Source organism: Pituophis catenifer, unplaced genomic scaffold (genome assembly GCF_029215685.1).
Source record: "Pituophis catenifer annectens isolate HBS135680 unplaced genomic scaffold, rPitCat1.0.hap2 SCAF_1, whole genome shotgun sequence".
NCBI lineage: Eukaryota > Metazoa > Chordata > Lepidosauria > Squamata > Colubridae > Pituophis > Pituophis catenifer.
In genome coordinates, this window is record NW_027256881.1 from 262,496,927 (window position 1) to 262,523,846 (window position 26,920).

The following is a 26,920-nucleotide window of genomic DNA, read 5'->3' on the forward strand; positions in this document are numbered from 1 at the left end:
ATTAAAATATTAAGTACATCCACTGTTATGACTACTTTTCTTATGCATCTCTGTACACTTCTAGTATAACTGTCTGCTTATGAAGGCATCCATATTCAGATTCCAAATACTTGCATTGACTTTTTCAAAAATATTTCTGAAACAAGTGTTGATGACTAATTCGTTTCCCAATTTGGAAAAAGGAATTTCCAATTTCTATTCAAAATTATCGGACAATTTGAGGCTCCTATAAAACTAGATTAACATTAAGCTAGATATTTCTAAATGCTTACTCATATTCTCTTCTCAAAGAAATCTCTCATCATCTCATTTATACCCTGGAACTACTATAAACCCCCAAAATCAGGAATTCAAATATAACAGAGAAACAGCACACTAGGATATATTGTTAGTAGATATTTATTTTATTGTATTGTATTTTGTTTATTCAATTTCTATAGCTCACTTGGTTCCAACTGAACCAAATGACTCTGGATGGCTTACAATTCTAAAATTATAAAACACTTTCAACAATTTAAAAGATATGAAAACAATAAACGCATCCACAAAATAAGTAAGTATAAACAGCAGCCATGATGATCAAACAACTGACAGTAAAGCCAAGCCCAAGCCTGGGTACAGGGCTAAGTTTTTAAGCTTTGTGAAAAGCCAATTGGGTTGGGCTGATGGTAATTATAATTTCCAAGAGAAGAATATTCCATAAAGCAGAAGAACAGAAACAAAAGCATGTCTTCTAGTTAACAGAAGGACAGAATAATAGAGTTGGAAGGGACATTGGAAGACTTCTAGTCAAAAGCCCTACTTAAGCAGGAAACCCTATACCATTCCAGACAGATGGTTGTCCAATTTTTTCTTTAAAACCTCTAGTATTGGAGGCACCCACAATTTCTGTAAGCAAGCCGTTCCACTGAATAATTGTTCCCACTATTGGTTTTTTTTCCCTTTAAAATTACTATTATTAAGTTTCCTTGCAGTAATAATGAATTACTTAGACCAGGGGTCTCCAACCTTGGCAACTTTAAGACTTGTGGACTTCAACTCTCAGAATTCCTCAGCCAGCTGGCTGAGGACTTCTGAGAGTTGAAGTCCACAAGTCTTAAAGTTACCAAAGTTGGAGATCCCTGACTTAGACCACAATCCTCTGGCCATATTCAAAAAAGGGCTGTAGGATTCCTTGGCTCCCCTTTGCCTCCAAGGTAAGGTGCACACTGTACAGTAGTTCTGACTTGAAAATAGAGTATCAGACTTTCCATGTTCTATCTACCTCCTCAAGAAAAATCCCATCAAGGAAATTCCTTTCTCAATTCCTAATGATAAGCAAAACAATGGAAAGAAAATGTCTTATTTATTGCCACTTTTGGGACCACAATGTTGTGGTAATTTATTTTAATACTTTAGAAAGTATTACTTCACAGAAGGAGTAGTAGAAGCTTGGAACCAACTTCCAGTGGAGGTAGTGGGTCAAACATAAGTAACTGAGTTTAACTTTAAACATGAAATAAACACATGTCCATCATCTAACAATAATTAAAAATAAAAAAAATCATAAAATATAATAATAATTAAAATAATATATACAAAGAAAATTAAAAAGAATACAAAAACAAACTCAAAGGGTAGACTTAGTGGAGCACTAGATCTTTTTCTAACATCACCCATATCATATGTATCCTCCCTGTAAAGGTACGATATCAATTTTCTTACTTCTTCGTAGGGTTTATGTGTGTTTTTCTTCTAGCCAGGTTTTCCCTATGTAACCAAGGTTTTTTGTAGCTCCAGCTCAGTAGAATCACATCCACTCGATTCTGGGCTTTTTTCTTTTCTAACAGCTAGCAAGCTTACTGCTAGGTGGGAGACCTAAATAGATCCATTTCTAGCTCGTTTGCTTTCATCAGTAGGCCACACCCATATCTTATGTATCCTCCCTGTAAAGGTACAATATCAATTTTCTTACTTCTTCGTAGGGTTTATGTGTGTTTTTCTTCTAGCCAGGTTTTCCCTACGTAACCAAGGTTTTTTGTAGCTCCAGCTCAGTAGAATCACATCCACTCGATTCTGGGCTTTTTTCTTTTCTAACAAACTTTATCAAACACTTGATACACTGTGTGCTAATCTGTGATCTTTGGCTGGCAGATCCACTTAGCCTCAAACGAGAAGAATGTGCTTATTATCTGGTGGGAAAATGTTCTTACACATTTACATATTCTTAGACATTTTTAGTCCTACTTTTCCAGTTAGATTTAAATTGGCAGAAATGAAATTATTGTTTCAATAACGCTACCTTCTCTGCTGTGCTTTAAGAAGCCACTTGGGATTTGTGGGTTCCCCCCCCCAACGTCTGTGCCTCTGGAATCGGCAATTTTATCATATCAACTACTGTTTTTATAGGGAAAATAAAAGTGCAAAGCCAATGCTGGAACAATTCTTTGTAAGCCTCCTAACCTTAGCAGGAAAATTTATATATTTGAATTACTATAGAATATTGCATTATTTTCATTCAATCATATATTGGTTTGTTTATTTGGCAGATTTGCCTATCTTACTAAATGTGACTCTTGGCAGTGTACAGCCAACTCTTCTTCTCGACTTCTTTACTTCCTCTTTTACTGCTTTGGATATCAAAGGAGATACAAAGTTCTGGTTCTTGCTCTACTGGCAGCCTCAGTTATAGGGTTGGATTTTTTTTTTTTTTTAATGCTGGTGTAGCATGTCTTTCATGTTATCTGTCCATCTTCTAGATATGCCTTGTGTTCTTTGACTTTCTCTACTTTTTGTATATGCCCGGTATTGCATGGAATCCCATGCAGGCCCAGTTTTTCAACCAACATAGTTAAAAACAATATAACATCCAGTAAAGTCAATTGAACATAAATAACAAAACAAGATTGTGAGAGAATAATAACAATCAGCTGATCACCATACAGCCTATATAGGCTGCTCATAAAATTCCCAAGGTTGTTGGAAAAGTCCACCTTTTAAAAACTTTCCAAAAAGGATAGCAGGGAAGGGACTAGCTCATCTTAGGGAGAATGATGTTCCAGCTGATGGGAGTCACAGCAGTAGGTTTAAGGCACATCTGAGTTCTTTCTGATGGAACTCTTTTATAGACAGGATCTATAACGCAACCTCCTGGTGGGACTAATAGGATGGGATCCTCCTCCTCCTCCTTGAATTATATTTAATTTCACAGTTTAGGAAAATGTCTTATAAAAACTACCTTCTCCAATATCATTGCTAATTATTAGAGATATCACTCTATTTATTTCTTTCAGGTCAGTCTTAATGCTGGGTTACAGTAACCTTCTTCCAAGGGCTGGAAAAAATTAACAAGCCCAAGGTCACCCAGCTGGCTTCATGCCTAAAGTAAGAGAAAACAAAATCCAATTTCTGGGCCAGTGCCTTTAACCGCTACATCAAACTGGCTCTCCAGCTACAAGAAAGTTATTGTTCTTTCTTTCTCTCTCTCTCTCTCTCTCTCTCTCTTTTTTTTTTTTTTTGGTCTTCTCCCACAGCCTGAATCAGAGTAGTTGTCTGTGTGTATACAGAGGTTTGTAGAAGGATACACAAGGATATATACTTTCATTTTATATATATTGAGATGTATTTAGTAATCATTTTGTTATTTAGAGCATGGAAACACCATGGAGGTTCCCCCCCCCCCAATTCTGTTGGTACCAAGTCATTTCAGACAACCAAAGCTAGTTTACTCTTGGGATTTTTGTCCTACTAATCAGAATGACATAGTGGGAAATAGTGGGAAATAGAAACCTTTATTGATTCCCAACTCACTTCTGATAGGAACACCATAAAAGGTTTTTACAAATATTCTTATTTCTGTTGAAACCACAAGAAGAATATATGAGCTGATAACAGTTCCCTAAATGGCATCTTTTGTTTCTATAATTTCAAAACATTGCTGGGACTGAGTCTACTTCTGTTATCATAAAAATAGAGGTAAGTGCATTTGTAAATATAAACCAATCTCAAAGGAATGCAAATAAAGTATTCATAATAGAGAACAATGAAAATGAATCTATGTCCTTCACTTCTGTATTTCTTTCTTTTCATACAAAATAAACAATTACAATATAGAATTTGAAAAACATCTGCATACCGTGGTTTAGTATTTATTAAAATCATCATCTCTGGATATGAGAATTCAACTGCAACATAGTGTATTCAACTATGATTAATATTTTACATTTTCTTATTTCTTTATGTTGTTTTCTTTTCTTTGCTTCATTTCACTTAAAGTGAAACCATTCATCCATGTTTTGATGTTGGGGAAAAATAGTCTTAAAACAACAAAATATAGTGTAAACTAGTCACATAGCATGAAGAATGGCAAGTAGACCATCAGCAATATTGCAAGCCCAATTGCCAAAAGAAAGCTCAGGAACTTATTGGTTGGAAACATGCTGAAGAGACCTTCATCCTGCAGTGGATTGACAGTGGCTAAAAGGAGGAGGAGGAGGAGGAGGAGGAGGAGGAGGAGGAGGAGGAGGAGGAGGAGGAGGAGGAGGAGGAGGAGGAGGAAAGTAGATTTGAGCAAGACACTATCTTTCAGGCTAGCTGTTTACATGGAATAAATGTGGATTACTTTATAGGATTGTGAAATAAATATTAATAATCATGCACTTTGGCTGCATTACCTAAGCCAAAGTTGCAGTCTATTCCAACAATTAAAATATGCCTTTTTTATCACAACACAATAATGTAATTTTTTTATTGAAAAGAACAACTTTTCCAATTATGTGGTAGCTATGAGCAAATTAATCTGTTTTGTTTCCTCCACAGTAATTTAACTTTCATCCTTGAAATCACAAATTCTTTCTATCAAAAAAAAAAAATCTGCATATTATGCAGAAAGGTGTGAAATTATGTGAAATTTCTTCTCATTAATATTAGATGAGATTAATTGCAAGGTGGGTGCACAACAGATTTCATACTTCTATACATGTATACAATATATCAAGGTAATCTGTATTGAGTTTAGTTACTGTTGATCCTAGCGGAGTTTGGACAAATTTCCACCTCACCAATCAGAAAGTGTGATTTTTTTTTTTTTTTGCTAATTTGTGATTGATATTTTTACCCTGCTGTTTTTATGTGTGTTGTTTTCTATTCAGAGATGAAAGAAAGAGAGAAAAAGGGAAAGAGAGAGAGAAAGAAAGAAAGAAAGAAAGAAAGATAGATCTCAAAGTAAAATAACGAATAGATAATTCTTATAAAAAGATGATTAACTTAAAAGTAGTCTCTTCACTATTTACTTATCTGGCATAATTAGCTTCACTTCTTTCCTAACTAGTTTTGAAGTCTTTAAAACAGTCGGTTATTTAAATAGATGACTCATTAATGCTAGTATCTGACATATATTGCATATCAAAAACTTCAATTGCTCTGCCAAATAAATTTGTTTTTTACAAAATGGTAACATTAAATGTGGGATAAATGTCCTTGACAACCAATCTAATGAGGGGATTGACTGACCAAGTGCCATTAGATTTCCCATGAGCCACTTGTTCCTAAATGTGCAATGCACAAACTCTTAATTAAGAATGGAAGCATATACCCAGCATCAAACATATGGATTTCCAGTTACATAATAGGACTTCTTGCTCTCCTTCCCTCTGTGCTGCTCCTTCAAACTAGTTAGAGAGAAAGGGGGGGGAATACTGTATGTTTTGCTGGGTTGCTGTCATTGCATTGGGATCAGGTGAGCACTCAATACAAACCTTTAAAAGTATCTTATTGAATCAGGATTTCTTCAACCTGCTCCCACATTATTTTCCATTTCTCGTGACTCAGAATTCATAAGATAATCACATCAGCAATTTTGCTAAACAGTTCACTAGTAAAGTATTCCCTACTTTGCTCTGTTTATTGCAATTCTGAGTCTTAAGAATCTTAGATAAATGAATTTCCTGCTTGCTCTGAGACCTCTTAAAAACTTCAGAAGTGGCTGAGAGGTGTTTTTTTTTTAATTGACCAAGACTTCAGGTGAAAGTGAATTTGCCATTAAAAGGCTTTGAAAAAATATCTTGTCTTGGACAGTAGTACAATATCTTATGCTACCAAGTAACAAAAAAAAACAAAACAAAAAAAAAACAGGTTTTTATCTGTGTTAGAAACAAGTTAGATGCATTCATGTTTTATTATGTCAGAAAGTTTCAAGTAATATCCTTTTTTTTAAAAAAAAATACTTTTTACTGTATCCTTAAGGATATAGTAGAATAATAGAACTTTATTCTAGTTCTATTATATTTTTCCATTTCATTCATATGGTAGAAACTAATCAAGGAGAGAAGCAATAGAAATAGAAATAGAATAACAGAGTTGGAAGGGACCCTGGAGGTCTTCCAGTCCAACCCCCTGCCCAGGCAGGAAACCCTACACCACTTCAGACAAATGGTTATTCAACATCTTCTGAAAAATTTCCAGTGTTGGGGCATTCACAACTTCTGCAGGCAAGTTGTTCCACTTATTAATTGTTTTAACTGTCAGGAAATTTCTCCTTAGTTCTAAATTGCTTCTCTCCTTGATTAGTTTCTCTCCTATATATATATATATACTTAGAATTAAAGATCGTGAGTCTGCTTGTTCATAGAATAACTGCGCTGAGTGTCTTCAGATCCAAGACAAATGCCTATTAACTAAGATGAAAACTGGTGAAATTATCTCCCACCATTCCATCCAACCCACATGATCAATACTCACTACCATCTTGATGGATCTTTATTTTGGGAAGGAGAATTTGAAGGGGACAACTTTTGATAAAGTACTGGGCTACAGCTATTCACCTTTTCATTTTCTTAGAATGCTGATGGAACTCTCATTCAAAAAGGATAACACTAGAAGTCTTGCATCAGCTTCCCATTTAGAATGTATGCATGTATGTATGTATGTATGTATGTATGTATGTATGTATGTATGTTTGGTTGAAACCACATACATAGATTTTTTCCATTACAATCTGGTCCTAACAGTTCTTTCAGGTCCTCCAAACAGTGCACCCATTGCCAGTGTAACTGAGTTTATCCATCTACCTGCTGGTCATCTCCTTTTTATCTTTCCTTTCATCTTTCCCAGCATTAGAGACTTTTCCAAAGAGCTAATCACCACATAACATATCTGCAGTAAGACATGAGCCTATTTCATGCCTGAATGAAAGCTCTGGGTTGATTTGTTGGATGGTCTATTCATTTGTTTCCTTCATGATATTTTTAAGAGTCTCTTCTAACCCTAAACTTTAAAAGCACCAACACTTTTTTTTTTAATCTGCTTCTTCAAAGTTCAACATTCACTTCCCAGGAGTGTCACAGGGAATACAATGGCTTGCACTCTTCTGATTTTTATAGGAATAAACACATCATGGTTTCTAACAATCTTTTCAAAGACCTTCATAGCTGCTTTACCAAGTTCTGTTTTTCTTTTATTTCGTGACTGATGGTTTCTCTACTGTTGGTGGTTGCTCCTACAATGGCTTCAATAGCTTCATTATCAAGTTTAAGACTATTGCCATTATAATGTTTATTTTTTAAAAACCTAAACAAAATTAAAATAATATGAGATAAGAATGTTGGCAAGTGAGATATACACAGGTTACCTCCTTGCCACTTTCTGCCATGTACTATTACATTGTTACATTCTGGATAGGCCCCAGAGAACCATTTGAGTTGGAATGTTAATGAAAGAATAGATTTGTTTTTCTCACTCAGAGCCAATATGCTTCTCTTTCATGCTTTGCCGACCATATGGTAAACTGCTTTTGAAGCTAATATATATGAAAAACATTGTGACTGCAGCATGGAAGCTACAGACTATAGTTTCTATGCTACAGTCACACTCAACGTTCATTAAATATATGGCAGCCTTTCAATAAATGAAAAATTATCTTTGGCGCTTAACCAAAAGAATCAAATCATATCATCACTAAGTGCTACTTATAATTGGCTAAATGCAGAACCCAATGCTTAGAATCTCATCTTGGCTAAACTAGCTGGGATGAGCAAAACTATAGTCCAACACATTGGCACTGAAAGAATCTGGGAAAGGCTGAAGATTACAACAAAGCTATTTAAATTTAATACAAGTAGAAAGCTAGCTGGGCTTATTGCAAAAAAATAAATAAAAATGAAACATTTAAAGCTGAGCCATAATATGCTTTATATGTCAGGCCAATTAATTTCAGACATTTGGGAATAATTAAAATAAGCCAGAAATCCAAATTCAAACTCTGATTCTTAGAACCTAACTAATCATAAACATGATGCTTTCATTTCCTTTTCTTGTTACCCTGTTGCATAAAATTTCCATTAAAAATTCTACTTACATGCCCTTAATATACCATGCTAATCTATTTTGCAAATCTTATTTTTCTCCACTATAAATCTGTTGTGCATTTGAGTTTTTATACTCAACCACATGGAAATAGAAGGCACTACTTATTAATGCAGCATGCCTCTCCATCACTATGGTATTAAGAACAATTTACCTGAGTCTACATCAATTAAATCAACCAACAATTGTAAATGTAAATCACTTATGTCTTCACTGGCTTGTAGAAGCCAAGTGTTTCCTTCTACATGGGATTTTAAATGCATAATAATAATAATAATAATAATAATAATAATAATAATAATAATAATAATGATGATGATGATGATGATGATGATGATGAGGAGGAGGAGGAGGAGGAGGAGGAGGAGGAGGAGGAGGAGGAGAAGATGATGATGATGATGATGGAGTTAGACAATTTGGACAGAAAAACAAGGAAGCTTATGACAATGAATCATGCCTTGCACCCTAAAAGTGATGCTGACCGATTATACTTACCAAGAACAGAGGGTAGTCGAGGACTCCTACAAGTAAAGCAGACTGTGGAAGAAGAAAAACGCAGCTTGAATGATTACATCCAGAAAAGTGAAGAACCAATGATTAAGGAAGTAAATAAAGGAGGCCTTTTAAAGACAACTAAAACAAAAGCAGAATATAAGAAAGAAGTAATTGACCAGCAAGCTGAAAATTGGAAAAGCAAAGCTCTGCATGGCCAATACTTGAAAAGTATTGAAGGCAAAGCGGACCAGAAACTAACTTGGAACTGGTTAAGAACAGGAAGACTGAAAAAAGAAACAGAAAGCTTTATTTTGGCAACTCAAGAACAAGCCCTAGCCACAAACTGCATGAAGGCAAAAATTCAACATGTTACCACCAACAGCAAATGCTGCCTCTGTAATGAGAAAGATGAGACAGTCGACTACCTGATCAGTGGGTGCAGCAAAATTTCACAAACTGGCTACCTACAACGCCATGACCACATTGCTAAGATCATTCACTAGAAATTATGCCAGAAGTTTGGATTTGAGTACAGCAAAAACCACTGGGAACACCAGGTTGAGAAAGTTTTAGAGAATGAGAAACTCAAGATCTTCTGGGACTTTAGGATTCAGACTGACAGGCACTTGGTCCACAACACACCTGACATAACAATAGTTGAAAAGAAAAAAGTATGGTTCATTGACATTGCAATACCTGGTGATGCACGGATTGAAGATAAGCAGCAAGGAAAAATCACAAAGTACCAGGACTTGCAAATTGAAGTTGAATGATTGTGGAAAAAGAAATCATGTCCCAAATGTAATTGGAGCCCTTGGAGCAATACCCAAAGGGCTACCCCGCTATTTAGAAATTCTAAATTTACCGGACTTGAACATTTTGACTCTACAAAAAACCACCTTACTCGGAACAGCTTACATCCTCCAATGATACCTTAACAGTTCCTAGGTCCTTGGTTAGGATTCGAGCTGCTGAGCTATTAACCAGCCTCAAAGGCTGTGAATCTCATTAAAGATTAAAGAATAATAATAATAATAATAATAATAATAATAATAATAATAATAATAATAATAATAATAGTAGTAGTATGTAGTAGTAGTATATTAAACGCTTGGGAAGTGTTCGACTAGTGATTTGAGATACGAAATCCAGCATGGTTATCTTATTTGCTGTGTATACTGTCAAGTTTGTGTAAATAATAATAATAATAATAATAATTAATAATAATTAATAATAATAATAATAATAATAATAATAATAATAATAATAATAGCCTCAAAGGCTGTGAATCTCACTAAAGATTAACCAATAAATAATAACAACAACAACAACAACAACAACAACAACAACAACTTTATTGTCATTGTACGTATATACACAGTATACCCATACAACGAAATTCACTTAACACCCAAAGACCAGGTCCAACACACATAACAATCCTCAAACACACTCCCACCCACCACAATTTCCCACCCCTAAATCACCCAAACATCCACACAACAGACCAAGTAATACTGTCCAACAGCTCACTGATGGCAGCCCTTTAGTTCATTGTTGAGTGCAATTATAGCTCTGGGATAAAAACTATTCAAAAAATGTGTGGACCGAATTTTAATTGTTCTGTATCTTTTGCCAGAAAGCAACAGTCAAAAAAGATTGTAAGCAGGATGGGAAGAGTCTTTGAGAATGTTATGCAACTTTCTCAAACAGCGAGATTCGAAGATGTCGTCCAGGGCTGGTAGCTGGAGTCCAATGATATTCTGGGCAGTTTTAATGATTCTCTGTAGAGCTTTTTTGTCTGCTACAGAGCTGCTCCCATACCATGCAAGAATGCTGTATGTCAGGGCACTCTCTTTTTTCTTTTTTCTTTTTTTTAAGATACAGAAAAGACCAAGAGGAGGGAGGAATAGACTTAAAACAAAATCGATTGGACAAATTACTAGAATCTAAAGAAGGGAAATTAATTTCAAAAATTTATAAATATTTACTTGAATACGATTTGGCAGAAGAATTGGTCAAAGGGCAGATGATAGCGTGGATGAGGAACATTGGGCACAACATACAGTTGGAAGATTGGGAAAGAGCATGGGAAAACAACTATAGCATGACAAAATCGGTAGCTTATAAAGAAAATCACTATAAGATGTGGTACCGATGGTATCTGGCACCCGCAAGGTTAGCAAAAATGTATCCGAACGTAAATCCGGTCTGCTGGAAATGTAAAAAAACACAGGGAACTTTTTACCATGCTTGGTGGCTTTGCCCAGAAATTAAGAAATATTGGAACAAAATAAAAACATGGATATTAGAAATAACAGACCACAAAATTGAATTAAAACCCAAAGTCTTTTTATTAGGCATAATTAATAAGAATATTAGAAATGATATAAAATATTTAATACTCCACATTATTACGATGGCTAGACTAGCGTTAGCACAACTCTGGAAAGTAGATCGCTTGCCAACTGACCAGGAGCTAATACAAAAAATCTATATATGTGCAGAGATGGACAAACTAACTTTAGAGTTACAGGACAAGGAAGACTCAAAATACTTCACAATATGGAATAGATGGTACCAATGGATAAATCAGAGGAGGGGGAATGGTTAAAGATGAAATTTAGAAGAAATCAACATAATTAAAAACAGCACTGTCAGACGGATAGAAAAGGAAATAAGTCACTGTGCGTATGTATATATGTATATATAATAATAGAAAGTAGTTAATAGATGAAGTTGAGTACTGTATATGTACTGTATATGTAATTTTTGTCTTTGATTAAGAGAAACTTGTATGTTTTTCTTATATTTGTTTTAAATGTTTTTAACGAATAAAGTTTGTTTGTTTTTTAAAAAAAAGAATGCCGTATGTCAGGACACTCTCAATGGTGCTGCGATAGTAGGACAGAAGTAGATGCTGAGATAGATTTATCTTCCTGAGCATTCTCAGGAAGTACAGCCTCTTCTGTGCCTTCTTCACAAGCATGTTAGCATTCTTAGTCAATGTGCATTCATGTGTGTTTCTGAGTATGTATGTATTTGTGTGTGTGATATCAGATCTCTCCCCTCTTTTTTAGAACCTGTAGAGATTTTCTCTTGCATTCTTTAGTTGTTGATATGACAGTTTGTAAATTGTTATATCATTAGTCAGATGAGATAAGAAAGTTTAATAGTAGTCCTTTGCCTCCACCCTCAAACTTGTAAATTAAAGACAAAGCTTTAACAGTTAGATCCAGCCAGAGATCAAAGAAAAATAATGGAACTCTGTAAGCTTGTCAACTAAGTAATCAAGTGAAAATAATTGGATTATATAAAGGTAATAAAGGTAGTGAGGAGTCAGAGTTGAATTCAGAGATGGGTAGTTTTCTACCTGATACCAAAGATAGTCGGGTTTCTATCTCTGGCATAAGATAGAAAAACCATTCAAGAATAGATCATTTTGTAGAGTAGGAATGAATAAATCTAATATATTAAGGGGAGGTCTTGAATTCTTTGTCACTGATAGTGAATCTTCTTTACGTTTATGTACTCCACAGTGACCTTTACATGAAAGGATGTAAGTCCAGTGATGTCACATTATAGAGAATATTAAGTATCCACTTTTTTAAAGTTGGCCTTCCCCAGCCATCAACTTCCTTTAATGCTGTATTTTAACGGTGTTTCTTTAAATTCTTTTTATTCTCTTTTCAGCTACCTTCTTTGCTCAGCTGTTATTCTGAATGGTTTTATGGTCATTACAAACTGCCCTGAAGTTTTCTGTAATGAGAAATAGGCTAGACATATGTAAAAAACAAATGAATGCATTGTATGGTGCACAGATGTTCTCTTTCTCAATGGAATATAATTTTATTCCCATGTTCGTTTTTCCTTATATAGGTATGGTGTTTGCAGTTTTCCCTGTGTGTGGGTCACAGGATGAGTGGGTGTTTCTAACTTTTTTTTCTTGCTTATTTCTGCAAATGTGCATTTTTAAAATAGTATGCAGAAAAAATATCCTTCAATTATTCTCTCCCCATTCTCAAAAAAACTTGTTTTGATTGCTTGGAAAATCTATTAGAAGCCATTAGATTTCTGGAACAGAGATGAATAGTTCATTTGATGTTGACTATCATATTTATGCATATATACATTCAGAAAGAAATACTATTCAATCTGTATTGATTGCATAATCTATCCTTGTTTTCGTTTGTTTTGTTTTGTTTTAACTATCCAAGGCAAATGATTATGATTATGGTTACCTTGCAATGTTGTTGCCTTTTAGTGTATATTATTTTCTCACACCAGATTGAGGCAGTATTTTGCTTTTGTTCCTTTACTAGAAATGCTATCTTGTCTTTTCCAAAAGTTTAGATTTGCTCTAAGACAGGGATGTGAAACTGGTGGCCGAATGGGTCACATGCAGGCCACGCCCACCCCATGCTCTGCAAAGGCAAAAAACATCATGATTCGTTGTGATACGTCATGTGATCGAGTTTGACACCCCTACTCTAAGGAAATCATCTTGTATCCATGCAGGTCTCCTGCTTCTGGCTGATTCCTTTTGCTTTTCACAAGCTGCTTCAGGAACCTGTTACTTGTCTTAATAGCAATTACATGGGTTCTGTCATTCCAGAGTGATATTGGCGTCTCTTGTTTCTAATCCATTCTCTTTCTCTTCATATGTTTATTCTGGACTTGCTTTAAACTATTTCAAACTTCTTATTTTTTTCCAAGACAACTGCTTTAGAAATCAGAAATTAGAAATCTATATGCTGCTGGAATACATACAAAAGTGGGAATCACCCTGATAGATGTATTATACATTTCTATAATATATGATCTATATTTCATTGTCACTAAAAAAAACAAAAACAAAACTAGTCTGTCTTGACTAGTGCTGACTACTTGGAAATGCATGGGTTTGGGGTTTTTTGCAAGTTGCTTGCCATTGCCTCCTTCCTAAGGATGAAGGAGAGTGACTGGCTCAAGATCACCCAATTGGTTTTGTGCCAAAGGCAGAACTAGAATTCACAGGCTCCCAGTTTTTAGCCTGGATCCTTTAACCACTACATTGTATAATGGATACAATGGAGGAAGTGACCCTTTGAGAACTGTATGTAACGAATTTTCATTTTAATGTATGCTGATTAGTGTACATTCAAAGTGACAATAAAGTTCTATTCTATTCTATTCTATTCTATTCTATTCTATTCTATTCTATTCTATTCTATTCTATTCTATTCTATTCTATGCATTATATTTGCTGAACAATATTTGAGTCTGAAGCCAAGATACTTGGTTTCAAATATCAGGAGTGTTTAACATCCACAAGGCAGGATTTAAAATATGAACATAGGCAAACACATTCAGACACCATTTAAATTATGTCAAGGATTATATTTCATAGAGACAAAGTTCTGCATGAAAACAGGAATATTTCTTTTTATTAAAAGTAACACATGCATTTTATCCCAAGCATTCTTAAAAAAGAAGCAGGCGACTCAAAGGATGAATTTGCCAAAAGGTTACACACAAGCTGTAAGATTATTAACTATGGCAATGGGCAATGTGGAAACAATTTATACACTTACTGCAAAGGCAATTCTATTTCTGAAAATGGTCATTTGAAAGAGTGTCATAAATATCAGTGCTTACATTTACAACCTTACCAGCAGTTTTGTGTGCTGCATCTGCAAATCTCAATAGGTTTGCTCATGTATGGTATAAAGCTTGTCTTCCCAGAGAAATAGCACAATCCTATGCATATTTACAATAAAAAGCAAGTCCCAATATCTTAGTGAGACTTTGTTCCCAGGACTGTATATCAGCCAGGTATTTTTTTAAAAAAAAAATCTGTTTATTCCTATACTCATCCTCTGGATTTCTCAATGCCTAAACTGGTCATTTTATTGGTTTTGATTTATACTTCCATCTACTATATTAATATATGCCATTCCTTAGCATGTTCTGCAAATTCTGGAATGTGATCTGTAGGAATTCTGTGGCTATCTGATTTCTTAATATTTTGAAAAACATATCGGAATAGTCTGTAATTAGTTCAATTTCCACTAAGGGTCACTTTTTAAAGAATCAGGAGAATGACTCATAATTTTATTATTACACTCCAGCAAGCTTTAAAACAACTGAAAGCATAAGTCACTTTGATGAATGGAAAAGTAGTAAGATATCTTTATGCAGTGGTGAAATCCAATTTTTTTTACTACCAGTTCTGTGGGTGTGGCTTGATGGGCATGGTGGGACTTAATGGGTGTGGCTTGGTGGGCATGGCAGGGGAAGGATACTACAAAATCTCCATTCCCACCCCACTCCAGGGGAAGGATACTGCAAAATTTCCATTCACATCCCACTCCAGGGGAAGGATACTGCAAAATCCTCATTCCCTCCCCACTCCTGGGAGAAGGATATTGCAAAATCTCCATTCCCATCCCACTCTGGGGCCAGCCAGAGGTAGTATTTGCTGGTTCTCCGAACTACTCAAAATTTCTGCTACCAGTTCTCCGAACTGCTCAAAATTTCTGCTACCAGTTCTCCAGAACCTGTCAGAATCTGCTGGATTTCACCCCTGTCTTTATGTATAAATGTAGCCTCCACAGTACAAAGTGTGTCAATGGCATTGTCTTCCCAAATGAAAAGACTGTACAAAGACACTATGTTCCATGTAGGTTCCAGGTCCATAAAACCTGTTCTCAGTGCTATAGCTGTAATATGTAAGCACAGACAACTATTTGTCTGCAAGTCCTCCAGAAAAAAAAAATCAAATGTGCCTGTGTAAATTAACTGATACTCCCCACCAGGGTACAGCCTGGGTGCATTTATTCCCCCAGACGAGAATTTCCTGTTGCTCAAGAAAGAAATTTATATTTTGCTTTTGATTTTTCCTTTTTTGCAAGCAAGGAATTTCTATTTGCAAGTAAGGAATACTGCTGAAGTAGTTGGGTTCCATTTGATTTTACATTGTTCTCAATAGCTGAGTACCAATTGTCTGACTTCTCTATGCTTGCTATCATTGAAAAAGAGCATATTCTGCTTGGCTATCAGTTCCCTTCCAGTACTACATAATCACAATAGAATTGTTGTTATAATTTCCACAATTAGGACACATTCTACTGTTTAAAATATTAAAATTAGAAGACCTGGGCATCTGAAAGTACTATTTATCTTTTTTTTCACCAGACATGATAAACATATACGGAGGATAACTTTTCTTTTAAAATTGTGATGATTCAGGAATTAATTAAAGACATAAACTTTCAAACTCACAATGAAGTTCATATTTGGCTTCCTAAATATCAACTTAATTATCCAAGAAAGTAAAAACACAAATTTTACCCCATTTCTTAATAATAAATAAAAACTGTGTGATTCAGAATTGCTTAAATTCAAATACCAACTTTCCCCACACAAATCTACTCAATCAAATTGTGCTAGTAATTTAAAGGATGTCATTCTCTGCCTGACATTCCCAAACAATATCTTTAGTTTTTCTCCCAGGATAGTTAAAAAAACCTATTGCATTAAATAATATCTTTAATGATACCAACAGATTTGTGGGAGTGTAGCCATAGCTTGTAAAATTTCTAAAGCAGCCTCTTACAAGCAAGATCTCTAGAAATAAAGTAAAATGTTGAATCGTGTACCCTTCAAAGCAGGACTAATATATTGTTCCCATGTTTGCTATTCTTCCTAACTTTCCTTCAAAAGTTAGAATATGATAAAATCCTAATATCTTAAAGTAACTTGGATTTCACCTGGAGTATTCCATTAACAGCTTCAACATCTCTTGTGATAATGTTATGAGCAAGAATAAGCAGTGATTGATGATGTTTTATTTAGGCTGATTCTGATTTAAGTTGACTGTTATTTCAATGGGAGTTTCTCAGAACAATCTGCAGCCTATTTTACTTAGTTGATGAAGAAAAGAACTAGTAGAATATATTAAACTTTGGCTTGCTTGTCCCTGGTTCTTTAGTACCATAACTATCTTTGAATACAAGGAGATCAAATTATAATTTCCTTCTGTCATTATAATTTAGAATGAAGAACATCCAATCTAGGCTAGCCATACATCCAGGAATTCAAGGTCAATTGCTAGAAGTGGTAACTTCAAATTGTATCTTATATAAATTCTCTAGCTACAGATATTCTTTCAGAACTGTATCATTAGGCTCTTGAGAGAAAGCTTGTAGAAATTCATATTCTACAGTACAGTATGAATAAAATTTACCAAAAAATAATTGGGGCTTTAAAACTTTCATGACAGTTACTATTTCCTCTAATAGCTTTCCAATTCCTTCACATAGCTAGTTTAATAAATATGACTGGCTTTTTTCTCTCGAATCAAATTCTTCTAGGAATGCAGGTGAATTTGAAAGACAAATGTTCTCGTTCCATTTTATCAGCTTATCATATCGACTGAATATTTTCTGAAAATCTTTTAGATTCTCAACTAAAGAAATCTATACTTTCCAATGAATTTGCCAAAGTAACTTCCTAATACTATAGTTGAACTTAAAGTTTTTATTCTCCCTCCCCACAAGAAAAGTGTTGGGAAAATATAATCCCCCTTTACATTTTTGTAAGTTTTAGTAGGCTTCCATTTTACAAGTAGAAACTATTCCAATATCCTCTGCCTCTTTTTAAGCATAGCTTCTACAGTAAATTAGAAAAACAGTATTTTTTTGAGCAAACAGGGTTTTTTTTCATTCCATCATATATGAGACATAAGTACAACTGACCAGATTTGTGTTTTGACTGAATTTCTTAAGTGCATCAAAGACTCAAATCATAATGATCTTTATAGAGTTCTAATTTGATTTAATAGTTAGGAATCAGCTTTAGTCTATGGTGACTATGAGTAATACTGACAGAAGGTTGTTACAGCCGATGATGAAATTGTGCCAAATAACACTCTGTAAATAAATTTTAATTTGCATAATTATTTCAGAGAAAGAAAAACCTGTATCCATTGACACTTTTAAAATGATGGTAGTTGGCCAGTTAATATCTCTTTTGTTTTCAATATTTAGATTCAGACATGGAAGATTGTGGTTTTCCTGTGTAACTATGACCTCATTTTGATATTTCAAATAGGATGGGACTCCTGAGAATACTATATAAATAGGCTTTAGTCATTTACAGAGAAAATGGCACTTTTCTGTTAATTACTCCAAAATAATGGCATTTGAGAAACGCTAATGAAAACTTGAGTGGGCACTAGATTACCATTTTCTGGAAAGAGCATTCTCTTTTAATTATTTGAGTTTAATTCAGTTTCCTGAGAAACTCATTTTGCTGCCACCAAGTCACTAGTACAATTATTACATTACAAAATTATTACAAAAGCTTTTTGTAATCATAAGAATGGCCAATTAACTGATCCTGTTATTAAAGTTACTAAATCTGTCATTCAAAAGTACAGGATGAAAGTTTGGGGTAATATTGCTGATAATACCGTAGAAATTCTGCAGAATAAATCTCTGATGATGGTACTGGTTTTCCCCAGAACACCCTGCAGCTTTTTTAAAAGGCAGAACTGGGGCTGTCATCTATCAAAGCTGCATAGATCTGTGTTAGATATAATTCTGGTGCAGGTTGAATTGAACTGAAGACATTTGCTGCCCCAAATTGTGTTGGGTGGAACAGTTGAGAGATGAATGGTGAGCATGAAGTTGTCAGGTTTTACTCTGAAATACCTTAGCATGGAAGCTTTTTTGGCAGATAATTTCCACCTTGCCCTGTGGAATTGGATTTATGATCATCATGCAGGTGATGATAGGACTATGATTTGTGGTTCTTATTTCTTGAAATGCTTTTTGTGAACTTTTTAAAACATCCTATTTTCAGTTCTTATCTTACCCAGAAATTCATGGAAGGGTTTTTTTTTTTTTTTTTTTTTACTAAACTAAGGTTTCAAATGCTTTTTCCAGAGAATGGTATTTTAACATCCTTTTGGTAGAATGCACTTATGAAACTATGTGGGAAATGTTGTTCAGTATTTTCTATACCATTTATTGTAGAAATATGGAAGGAAAAGATTTTTGTCTTTTATCTTGAAGTAGCATTGAGAAAGATCTTCTATAGCAATAATAACTGAATGTTCAAGAGAATTGTCCTTATATTACTTGTATGGCACTGTTTACTCAATCTACAATAAACTTACGGGCAGTTCTTAACAAATTCAGAGTCTTAATTGTAAAATTTGTCATTCTTATTTACATTCTCAGTATATTACAATAGCATTTCACTCAGTGGTGGGTTCCTCCCGGTTCAGTCTGGTTTGGCCGAGCCGGTAGCGGTGACGATATGACGTCACCGAACTGGTTCTCCCCCCCCGCCCTCCCACCCACCCATGTTATTCTTACCTTTTATTTGGTCCCACCCCCAATCTATTGCTGCCTCCTGAGTCCCAGCTGAGGACTAGAGGGAAAAAAACTATTTAAACTCTTGCCGCGGGGCTTCAAAGGGCCGTCCTACAGCTGATCAGTGTTAAAAGCAAACAAATGAGTTGGGTCGTAAGTGCGAGGACTGGTCGTAAGTGCGAGGACCTTCCAGAAATGACTCTGACCAGCTAGCCACGCCCACCTAGTCACATGACTGCCAAGCCACACCCACAAAATAAGCCACACCCACAGAACTGGTAGTAAAAAAATTTAGAACCCACCCCTGATTTCACTAGATATTGATTAGATGATGATGATGGCAGTGATAGTGGCATAGGTTACTGAAGGAGTAGACCTATCCTTAGCCAGAAAATGACAAAATAGAATGATTTGAAGGGCTGATTTATAAAACTAAGCTGTACTGCTTCTTTAAAGAATGGTTACTAAATGCATGCAAATTTGCAAAGTGGGCTGAATTTCACTAGGTATGTGTTATGTATTTATTTTTTCATGAATATGAAACATTGAACCATATTATTTTCCCTCAGTTTTGATTTTTGTTATGCGTACTTAGTTTATGAAATGGAAATGTACTACTTAAAATTTTAGAAAAGATCAACACAGACATCAGAAATAAAACAATAATTTCATGATTGCTGAGAGTGGTTTAATGTAATATGCATGATTCTTGCATGTATCCATTTAATCATGGCAGGTTGTTTTTCCTTTTATTTATACTGTATATGTATGAATTGAAAAGGATGTGTATATTTGCCTTCAACCATTAATAATGAATAAAAGGTACTACCAGCTTCCTATCATTTTGTTAGTAGAGCAATGCTTATGAAATTTTTGTTGTGGATATATTTTATGGTAAAAACCTCATAAAGTAGGAAAATATCAATGTAAATATGTGGAAGGAATAGGTTGTGGTTGGATTGTTTGTATCTATGCTCCTACATTAGTTGCCCTAGAAAGGAGAATGTTTTGCAGAACACTGACAGATCCTGTAGACAAAATCATTTTCCAACAGGTCAATTTGGGGTCTATCAGAGAAAAGGATCCCACCTTCAAATGATGTTGGTTCAAAGCTCAGAAGAGAAAAGAAAACAGGAAAAAAAATGTAGATTTCAGGAAAAATGGGATTATTATTCTGAATTACTAGGTGCCGTTATTCAAAGGGGGAGGATTCCCCAGGAATATCAAAAGGCTATATTACAATTATGCTGGGTCCAAACCCCAAATCAAAACTTTTGACAAGTCGGACTTCCGGTTTGCTGCTTGTCCCCGCTGGACGCTCCTTTGGGATCGTCGAACCCACTGCCTGTAAAGAGCCGCCTTTTTCAGCGGAATGGCGGCTCGAAAAAACTCTGTTTCCATTAGGAAACGGAGATAGAGCCGGCTGGGGTGGGTAGAGTCCTCTGCCTAATCCCAAAAGTTTTTTATTTACTTTTGGGAGGGAGCGGAAGAGACTCCCCGTATCCCCAGCCGATGCTCCGGGCTCTGGGAAATCTCTGCTACACGCAGAGCTAGGGGGCAAAAGCAAGCCTGTAAATCTGTCAAATAAATTAATTAAAGAAGATATGAGTTGGACCTCTGATCCTGAAGCGCAAGTATTCTTTCTATTCTATTTTGCCTAAGAAGTGAAGTGAAGGGAAAAAAAGTTTTCTTTTTAAAATGGCGATTGCTGCTGCGGTTTGAAGAGAGGCTGAAAGGGAAACTCCTTCCGTTTTCAATTACAAAGTAGCGGAATGAATACTTTTGGCTGTAACTGAGGCAAAATCTCACTCTCACTTCTGTTTTTTTTTTCTTTTTTTTCTTCTCTTTGAGGATTTGATATTGATCTTGGTTGGAAAAAAGTTTTTTTTTTCTCTCTTTTCTAGTAAATTTTGTCTGCGTGGAAAAATGGCACTGAGACTTATAAAACTAGACAAACAGGCAGTGGGGGGGGGATTCCCCCATTAATAAATTACATCAACAAGTTTTAACTCTCCAGTCTCAGAAATCTGACTTTAATATAATAGAATTTCTTCTTGAGGAGATTGTAAGAAGGGATGAGATTGTGAATCAGCAACTTGAAAAATTTAAGTTGGAAATCAAAGAAATTGGTGAATTGGTGAAATCTAAGTTTGGCTTTTTGGATCGAAAGATTTTAAAAGTAGCTAAAGGCTTAGCAGACTTTATGACTCAGTTGGAAGCAAATACTAACTCTAAAATGAAAGAAACTGAGGAGAATTTGGATGACAAGATCCAAAAAATTAAAAAGGATTTGGCAAACATTCAGGATAATAGTTCAGAAGACAAACTTAAAATGGAGGCTGATCAAAAGTCTGTTAATGAAGAAAATGTACAATGTACAAATGTACAACAGAGGATTGAAAGAGAAGTTTTAAGGATCCAATACAATTTTACAGAATATGCAATTAGACTGAGAGGTTTGCAGGAAGATGACAGAGATGATTTAAGGAAGATATCTTCTGAAATTCTGGCTGGGATTTTAAAGGTTCAACCTGATGAAGTGTTTTGCAGGATTGACAGAATTTATAGAATAAACTCCTGGTTGGCAAAACAAAGGCAATTGCCTAGAGATGTGGTGATTTATTTTACAGACAAAGAAATTAGAAATAATATTGTCCAGAATTCTTATGACTCTGTTTTGCAATTTCGTGGAAGAAAGATTTGGATTTTTAAGGAACTCCCGCCCAAGATGTTAATGGAGAGGAAGAAATTTGGTTTTCTAGTGAATGAGTTAAAAAAAAGGAATATTCTATTTAGGTGGGACGTCCCAGTTGGTTTAATATTGAGACACCAAGGAGTAAGATACCAACTGGATACAGTCGAAAAAGCGGAAGAATTTTATCAAAAAATTTTAAAAAAAAATTTAACATCTTTAGGCATAACACAGGACAAGCAAAAGGAGTTGGAAATAAAGGGAAAACATCAAATTACAGAGGCTGTGGTAGATAAACTGTCTTTGGACTCCTTGGATACCCCAGCTGGATTGTCTATAAATTTGAGAGCAGTGTCATCTGATTCTAATGTGATGAACTATCAACTTACAGACAAGTGCGCAAATCAATTAGTTGATATACAAGTGATGGAAAAGACATATGAGATAATAAAACAAAACCAACAAGATCAATTTACAAAGCAGAATGACAACCGAACAGCTGATACACAACTTGTAGGAAGGAAATCTGGATGGAAATGCAACCCGCAAAAGAAAAAGAAAAGAAACAGATCTCGTAGAAATAGTAGTTTCTAAACTAAGCAACAGTGAAGCCAGGGATTTTAAAAAAAATAAATGAATATGTGAAAAGATATTGGAGGCGAATTATCGTTTAATACTATCTTGAGGAAAGTGGCAGATCTCTGCAATGCCGTGATTTTGGGATGTGGAAAGAGCCTTACACTGTTGGATTTGAACTATCTATTTTGGATTTCTTTTACCGATAAATATATTATATCTACAAGGCAAGAGAGTCATGCTGGGGCATGCAGAAGATCTGGTTGTTACCCACTAAGATGATGGGGATTTATAATCCTGATGAAAACCACAATTACAACTATATGGAATATAATTATAATGTCACTCGGGTGGTTGTTTTTACTTTTATATATACATGAGGATACTCATTATTGATGGGGGCAGAAGATGACTGAAGATTTTGAATAAACTGTTGCACCAGGATGCTATGTTACCCTATTATGGATGATGGATTTAACAATCTAGTGGAAAGACATCAAAGAAGATACTAAATGAATTATAAATTTAAAGTTATTGTCTTTTCTTTTTTTATAAAATGGAATGTATATATAGACATATGTATATTTTAGCAGAGTGGGCAGTGGATTATATTTAGAATTGTAGTGCATGGTAATCTTGCAGGAAACTGGGTTGAAATAGGTTAGTTTAGTGATTGATTAGTTTAAGAATAAGGATTTTTAAGTCATATATTTCGGGGAGTGGAAGAATTGGATAGAACTGAATAAATGTTAAATTTGGAGAAGGCTGCTTTGAAATGTTAAATTAATATATATAAAAACTTTTGACAAGTCAACAGAGTGACAAAATATAATGGATATCTACTGTCTCAAAGGGATCATCTTCTGAGTGACTTAGATGGGACTAAATATATTTTCTCCCTTGGACTTTCAAAAGGATATTAGCAAATGTTGATAGAAGCTAATATGAGAAAAAAAAAATAAAAACAGTTTCTACTATCCCACAGAAGCAATTTCAGTTTAATACCTGCAGCACTTCAGAGTAGTAATTAGCAGTATGTAGAAACTATCAATCTGGACAAATGGGATTTGGTAAAAAAAAGAAAGCTGATACTAGGATTCTGATTAGATAAGGAGGAAATAAAACCAGAACAAGGGAAGATTATTACTTTACAATAATTAGAGGTCCCTAAAATAAAACAAACACACAACACAAAATAAGATGTCTAATATTTATTTGGATTGGGAAGATATTACTACTATTTATCTGCCATTTTTCCACTTGGGACAAGCTTTAAAAGATCTAATGGAGAAAACTGAGATGATAGAGGTAAATGGACCATAGCTCCCAATCTTATTTTAGAAGTGTCAGTCTGGTGGATGAAAGGATGAATAAATCAGGTTGTTTTAACACAGGGTTGGCACAAAGTGATATTTTGGAGGGATGTGGTGGAGGTTGGGAGCTATGGTAATTCAGAACTATAAAGAAAAGAAACTTACTTGTGATCTATCAGTCAAAAGCTCTTATCCAGAGAACAGAAATACAGTACTATTGTAAATAAACTACATGTCTTGAAATGGCTAACAGAAGCTTTATGAATGTACCTACAGTATAGGGCGAAGACTTTTTTTCTTGTTAAAATAGACCATCAATTGCTTACGTGCTGCAACAAATTCTTACGTTTAACAAGATAATATCTAACATTATAATGGTATTGATTCATCATAAGTCATTGAGCAGGACAGTAAAACCTTGTGGCTGACTTTTTATCCTATTACAGGAAAGATACAGAGAGAACAATGACAACAGGAAAAAAAGAAGTAAAGAAACACTTTGAGAGGTTCCCCCACTCCCAAAGTGGAGAAAGATATGAAAAGAAGAACTGGTGGAAAGAGATATCCCTTCCTTCCAGGGGTGGGTTCTGCTTACCTTTACTACTGGTTTGCATCATGCCCGCATGCACATGCTCTTCTGAACATGTGCAGAAGCTTCATTGATCACCTATGATGACATCCATGTCAGTGGGCATTGGTTTTACTACCGGTTCTTGTGAACTGGTCCGAACCAGGGGCAACCTACCACTGCTTCTTTCCCCTCCTTTGTGAAGCCTCCCCTAGTATTAGAATAGCAAAATTGCCTACAAAAAAGCAGTAGTTTTAACAAGGAGGGAGTTGTTGGTGAAGAGAAAGCCATCACTGTTAGTTTGTATTCTCATACCTCGTATGTTACAACATAGAAATATATTGTCAGAGTTTTGCAGAGTGACTAGTATTATGAGATAAACCCAGGAGCAAAACACAGCACACAGCACACAGAGCCTTTAGATAATTAACAGTGGTTTTAAATATATACACGTACATGGTAGATACCTTATCATACAGCTACGGACACAAGAAGAGCTATGAGATACATGACGAGAGAGAGATACGCCCTCTAATGGTCACCTATACATAGACACCTCTTAAAAGGGTAGCAGTCTTGTGTGGACCCCACCAGAGTCTTAACACAGCGATGCCAGATGCTGAATCATTCCCATTGCATCAGCTTTCAGTTGTCTCCGCTTACAACCTTCCATCAGCTTACAGCTATTAAATCTACATTCCCTGACATATATGATAGATGAGAGAGAGATGAGAGAAAGAGAGGGAGAAATTTCAGGCAACCTTGATTGTGCTAGATGTAAATATAGGAAAGCAGAAGAATAGAATAACAGAGTTGGAAGGGACTTTGGATGTCTTCTAGTCCAACCCCCTCCTCAAGCAAGAAATCCTATACAATTTCAGATAAATAGTTGTCCAATCTCTTCTTTAAAACCTCCAGTGTTGGTGCACCCACAACTTCTGGAGGCAAATTGTTCCACTGATAAATTGTTCTAACTGTCAGGAAATTTCTCCTTAGTTCTTGGTTGCTTCTCTCCTTGATTAGTTTCCATCCATTGCTTCTTGTCCTGCCTTCAGGTGTTTTGGAGATTAGGTTGACCCCCCCCCCCCCATTCTTGATGGCAGCTATCAGGTCACCCCCATCCTTTTCATTAAACTAGACATTCTCAATTCCTGCAACCATTACTCATATGTTTTATATTTGCTATATATGTTTTACAGTTGCTATATAATCACTGATGGTTGGACTAATGGTCAGGTTGAACATAGAACCCAGGAAAAAAAAAGAAAGTGAAATGGATGAAGATATTTCTGGCTCTGGCAGAATTCACAGGGGAAGCCTGAAGTCAAGAAAATGGGCCTGAAGACAAAAGTACAACAGCAAAGCCAAAGTCTACTGATCTGAAAGGCAGCAGGAACACACACACACACACACACACACACATACACACACACACACACACACACACACACACACACACACACATTATGCCCTCAAACTAAGTTTGGGATCAAAGAAAAAAGTGTTTCTAGTGAAGAATTGAGAAATTTTCTCTTTCCCCCTGCTCCTCCAGCTGAAACCATCATTTCAGGGGAGAAGTACAGAAGTCCCACTGGGATGAAAGATTCATCTGTACATAGAGTGACCATATTTCCTTGGAAAAATTTCCAAGGAAATATGGTCCCTGTATGTACAGATGAATGTTCATAGATGAATGAAGGCTTTTTCAAACTCTCTGGACAAGGAGACTGCAGAGTTTTCCTTGGTGGGGTTTAAGCATGGGGAATAGCCATCTTGGTCACAGCCATGTTTATATCTTTTAAGAAACACTAAGTTTACAAACTTCTTTTTCTAATCATATTTGGGAATTGCCGGTTACCTATAAACTTGTGTGGCTTGACAAGTCTGAAAATGCTGACTGAGTTTTCCTTCAAGTCTTGATAAAATAAATTTTTAATCATGCATTTAAGATTTTTTTAAAAATGAAATAAATAGTGAAAAACTCAATAAGACTTTGATCCTAGAAAGTTATAAATGGATTAAGGGTCCAAATAAATTTGGAGTAAGATTTTAGAATTATAAAGAATCCTTTCTGTGAGAAATATATATGTCCGGATGTTTGAATGATGAAATAAAGATAAGCAATTTTTAAAAATCTGGACATTAGCTGGAACTAAAGATGTTATAGTAAAAGGAGAAAAATACTTAAATATCTGGGGTTGCAGGTAACTAACAATCTGAACTGGTCTCTCCACACATAATCCTTAGAGAAGTGTGCAAACCAGCATCTGAATTTCCTGCATCAGATGAGAGCACATATTTCTCCTTCTGTCTTGGCCATTTTTTACAGAGGCACAATTGAGAGCATTTTTTTTTTAAATTTGATTTATATGCCGCCTTTCTCCAGAGACTCAGGGCAGCTTACAATGCGTTAAGCAATAGCCTTCATACTTTTGTATATTTATACAAAGTCAGCTGTGGCACATTTTAACAAACTGCATCACTGGTTTGGTGGCAGCAGTGCCTCATATAGAAAGTCCATACAGAGAATGGTAAGGACAACTGAGAAGATTATCCTGTTTTTCAGGATATTGCT